Source organism: Dermacentor andersoni, chromosome 7 (assembly GCF_023375885.2).
Source record: "Dermacentor andersoni chromosome 7, qqDerAnde1_hic_scaffold, whole genome shotgun sequence".
NCBI lineage: Eukaryota > Metazoa > Arthropoda > Arachnida > Ixodida > Ixodidae > Dermacentor > Dermacentor andersoni.
The window spans coordinates 134848963-134854859 of NC_092820.1; positions in this window are offsets into that span (position 1 = coordinate 134848963).

A 5897-nucleotide genomic window follows, 5' to 3' on the forward strand; every position below is an offset into this window, starting at 1 on the left:
GTAACGTTAAATGCGAAACCCCCGCAGTAAAAAGTGTGTACAAGCCTGTCGTGAGCATGTTAGGGGGGCACTGCGAATTCTAGTAAACTAGCTATAAGGTGAACCGAACACTGTGCATATTTATTTCAAGTTGAAAATTACGTAAATAGTGAGGAAGGTCATATTCGTCCGCGATACGAAGCCTACGTCTGAAACAACCATTTCTCCGCCTCATTAATTCACCTTTTTTCACTGAAGGTGCCATCAGGACTCTGATTTCTTCGTTACTTACTGCGTTTCGTTATATTGGTGTACACCGGCGGTGACATTTTCGAGAAATATTACATTCACTTGAACGCCCAATTTCGACCTCTTTGCACCAACCACACTGGGCATGTGTCGCGAATTTGAGCAAGATATAATACCTGGCTCGCGACATCTCTCCATATTTGAATTGACTGAACGGAAAAATAGAGACCATATGTACACCATTGTTCTGTAATATTTCGAACACGCGTTTGAAACTCGGCAAAAAGAAAGTATTATGGTGGGGTTCTCCAGGTTTCATAAGCGTCACGATTTAAAAATGTGAATATCAGTATGAGGTCCACTCGGACATTTCATATTTATTTTTATCCTCTTTTTCTCCCACTCTCTTCTGGAATCTTTTAATCCCATTCCCCATCCCTATACAGAGTAGCATGCCAGCGGTTATATACGCTCCGGCAAAATTCTGTTTTTCTAATAAAGAGCCCTCTCTCTCTCTCTCCCTCTCACTATTTAAAAAATTAATATTTCATATTCTGAGGTTTTACGTCTCAGAACCCCAACATGATTATGACGCTGGTCTTACTGGGAGGCTATAGATTAATTTTAACAACCTCGTTTGTTTTACGTTCACCTACATCTAAATACACGAGCGTTTATGCATTTTGCCTTCATTGAAATGCAGCTGCTGTGAACGATTTATAACCCACTACCCCAAGTTCAGCAGCGCAACGCAATACGAATGTCACTCACATCTACCTCAGCAGAAAGAATGTCTGGTCGCCCACTTTGCCGACGGGCAAATCTGTGGGGATGTATTCTATGACTAACTTTCGGCGATGTGACTTTCAGTCTGCGCTTATTGGCTGGTTGAGCAAAACCGGATGAGCTGATTGGCTGGTTGCACACTACGTAACACGCAGGCGATAGTATTGCCGAAAGTGATTGTCCAAGGATACATCCCCATATCTGCACTTGTGATGATACGGCAATGATGTTAGACATTTACATTTGTAAATCGAAACTACTTGGTTAGAAAACGAACTGTGGACTTGAAAAGGTACTTTATTCTTGCATAAATATTCAATTGAAATAAAGTCAACAAACAGACAAATATGTAAACAAAAGGAAATAATCGAAAAGGTCACATAATGAACGAAAGCAATGGAATAATGAAGGTAAGGCAACGTACACATGTCAGATGTATTCAACTTTGGCCGCCGAAAGCTTATTCAATGGCAAACAACGAGCATGCCGGACAAACAACTATAGATGGGTATTGTCTGCGAAAAATTGTGTATTTCCAATGCACATGTTGAGATTTATGTAAAGCAAGGTGTACAACGTCATTTGCCGGTAAGGACATTGTGGACAGAAAGGGACAGTTGTATTTCATCCTATACAGTTTGCACCTTCATGCATTGTCCATGTTTAAAATTCTTCGTGGTCACAACATGCATCATCATCATCATTCGAAGCAGCAGCAGCCTATTTTTATGCCCAATGCAGTACGAAGGCCGCTTCATGCGATCTCCAATGACCTCTGTCTAGCGTTAGCCGATTCCAACTTGCCCCTGCAAATTTTTTAATTTCGTCACCGCATGTAATTTTCTACTACCCTCGGCTACCCTTTTCTTCTGTTGGCACCCATTCTGTAACTCTAAAGGTCTACGTGTTATCTGCCCTACTCAGTACTTTGCCTGTCCAGCTCCATTTTTTGTCTTAAGAGGAAGCTTTAGCTCGGGCCCAACTCCAACGCGGCTTATTCAAATACATGTAAAACACAAAAACATTCTTGCGTTGAGAGAGAAAGGTAAAAATTTGTTGCATTTGAGAGAGAAGGGTAAATTCTAGTGACTGTTGGAAGCATAATTTCTATTTAGGGCCTGAATATTGCTAAAAAGATTTTCAAATATTGGACAGTTTGAAAAAAATAGAAGCACGAAGTTTACAAGTTCATGGCTCTGTATCAAGAACAGGTATCGCGATTCTGTAAACGGCATCCATTAGATAATTCAAAGCGGACAAATTCGATATGTCATTTTACATCTTAAGTGAATTTGTTACGTTGTTTACTAGGGTTCTGCCAAAAGCTGTATTTCCATATTACTAAATTGTTTGGGATTCATGTGTAACATAAATTTTGTCCGCTTGAGATGTGGTATTAGATGCAGTTCACAGAATTGTATTATCATTTTTCGTTGCTGAGGTACAAGTTGTAAACTTGATAGTTTTGCTTCCTGAAAATTTTCGATATTGCCATTTTTTTATAAAAGATTGACTACTAAAAAAAAATTCGTAACCAACAGTCGCTACATTTTAAGCTTTTCTTTTAAATGCAACAAACCTTGTAAAATTTGGTGCAGTCGTTGCCGAGAAAAACGAATTCTCCTTTTACTTGTATTTAGATAGGGGCACCCTAGCTAAAGCTACCTCTTAAAGCGGCCCTCAACCACTTTTTATCGCAGTGGAGGAAGGCATTTGAAGAGAATATAGGCTATTTCAGAAATACTTTGCCGCAAAATGTGCTCAAATGCGTTCAGCAGAAGCGGAGTTATTGCCAATCAAATACGACCTCCGCTGTGCTCCCGTTCCTTCTTCAACGCATTGCACGCGAAGGCTACGGCGCAATGGGGCGTACCCACAACTTTTCACCTTCTAAATGTCATCGTGGCTCGCAGTTCATATTTCATTTTGGATGTTAACGTAGACGCCACGACTTCAGATTTTGGTGCCTACGACGAGGTAAATGTAAGCCAAACACGGTTGTGCTCAGAGAGTTGCAGCGCGCTTAGCCAGGGGACTGGTGGCGGCATCCCTCGTCGGCCGTCGTATCTCCACTTTTTAGCAGACCGCAGCTACCAATAGCATGCGCTTATGGGAATCCGCTTTATTGCAAAATAAAGGGTCCAGAATGAGATTAGGAGCAGGCTTCTGTTGAACAGAGAGCGTTTGAGAAAAGGGTGACTTCCCGTTCCGCTTGCGGGCTCCAGGCATCAACTTGACTGGAATATTTACAGTACCGTATGGTGCCCGCGGATTATGTTATTTCGCCAAGCCCGAGGGGTGGGTAAGGGCCCCTTTTATGTGAACTAGATTATCGGCTAACCCCATTTCTCTCCCATCCATGCAACTGTCTTCCTTTATTTATTTTTTATTTATACATACTGCAGCGCAATTTGCGCTATAGCAGGAGTGGGTTAAGAAAATGTACAAAAAAAAAAGCATTGGAGTATACAGCGGTATACACAAGTGAACACTTTTAAAGAGCACAGATAAAAAAGAAAATACACAAAAATACAAGTAAACACTTTTGCAAAGAGCACTGGTGAAAGAATACACAAGTTATACAAATACAAATGCTGCCAGGCATACCCATGCCTGATTATGCCCATACCTATACCCATGATTATGCATCTGGGATGGCGGTTGCAAAAATTTGGGATGAGCATGAGCGAATGGATCCAGGTAATGAATTCCAGTCTTCGATTGAGCGGGGAAAGAAGCTGAATTTGAACATGTTAGTACGTGCGTAGTAGGGTATCAAGTTTAGGTCATGATGTCTTCTCGTGGATGATCCCGGCGTGAAGTTAATGTAATTATCATTTGAGAGCCTAACTAAAGAATTGACTATGGAGTGCAAGAATTTTAATGAGTCGACACGGCGACGAGAAGAGAGCGTGTTTAGGTTCAAGGAAGAAAGTGCAGAAGAGGGCGAAAAGTCTCGATCGTAACGATGACATATAAATCGCACAGCTTTTTTCTGTATAGCCTCTAGTTTATTAATCTCCAACTGCTTATGCGGGCTCCAAACTACAGATGCATAATCAAGAACAGGGCGGATTAGAGATTTATACGTTAGTAACTTTGTGTCTTTAGGAGATCGGGTTAGCGTTCGCCTCAAGTAACCTAACTTTTTTAGTGCTTTACTGCATATGTAGTCAATGTGTTTGGACCATGACATGTTATGCGTAAAAATTACACCAAGATACTTATACTCAGAAACCTTATCTACTGTACGGCCATTGGACGAGTAACTGAAAAGGGAGGGGGAAGATTTGTTGCAGAAAGACATCAGAACGGTTTTATTGAAATTAATGTTCATTTGCCAAGTGTTACACCAATCGCAAAACCTAGAAAACGACTCTTGAAGGCGATAATGATCATTAGAAGATTTAATCACTTCATATAAAACGCAGTCATCAGCATAGAGACGGATGTTAGAAGAGTAGTGAAGTGGCAAATCGTTTATGTATAATAAAAAAAGAAGTGGCCCAAGGACGGAGCCTTGGGGCACGCCTGATGTCACATCAACAGTAGCGGAGTCAGTCGAACTGTAAGAGACGAACTGGGAGCGAAATAAGAGAAAGCTTAAAATCCAGTTAACCAAATGAGGATTATTCAGTACAGCATTAAGTTTAGCAATAAGTTTAGAATGTAAAACGGTGTCAAATGCCTTCGAGAAATCTATAAAAATTGCATCGACCTGGTTGCCTACGTCAAGGTTAAATGAAATGTCATGCGTGAACTCAACTAGCTGCGTTAACGTGCTAAAGCCGCGCCTAAACCCATGTTGCATGTTAGACAATAAATTATTTGATTCCAGAAAGAGCGTGATGTGCTTATGAATGATGTGTTCCAACATTTTGCATGACTGTGACGTCAGTGAAATTGGTCTGTAATTCGACAAACACTGCTTATCTCCAGATTTATAAAGAGGGAGCACTTTGGCTAACTTCCATGAAGAAGGTACAGTAGAGGATGATAAGGACTTTCTGAATATGACTGACAGATATTTTGATGACCACAACGAATAACGAACAAGGAACGCATTGTGTATCCCGTCCAGACCGGTGCATTTCTTAACATCCAGGTTTAATATAAGGTTGAGGACGCCTTCGCAGTTTATCTCAACGTCAGTGACGTTACGCTTAACTTTTTTTTTCGCTGCTCTTTGCGCGGTCCTTACCTTTTTTCTCGAACTTCTTTGTTCACCTTCAAGTTTCTGTCCCATTACCGGAAGAATGCAATGATTGCAGACTTTTATTTTTAACCACAGTGGTAAGCTGCCAGTCTGGAATTGGTAATGCCAGCCCGATGCACTTCAACCAATTTTTATTGTTGTGTAAATTTTCTTCGCATGATAAGGTTCCCTATCCTGAAACCTAGATAAACGTACTACTGCGCGCATTCTAGAGGCTGACTGACGATCCTGAATTCTTGTTCCCTTGCGATGTTATTGAGCGTTACATTTGTCTTCTACATAATAATCACGAACCTTTTTCTTATACTTTCTTCTTTGAGGTCTTCAATAATTTGTTGCAATTCTTCCCCAGTTTTGCTCAATAGGGCAATGCCATCTGTAAATATTATTCACGTGGAAAACCACATAAAATTCTTATGTTTATGCAATACAGCACTCACAAGCTAGGTGGAAATGCAAACCCCAAAACGATGCAAGAACACGTTCCCAGATGCCTACCAAGTGATGTCAGGAGGACAAATACAATTTATGATGCTTGTTCAGGGAAAAATAACCATGAAAGCGGCATGCACGAAGAGGTATGACGCATTCCCATGCTACAATTAAGGAATGTGTACTTCTTATTTCCCAAAGGAACCTTCCGATTCAGGCGGAATGACCAAACCTA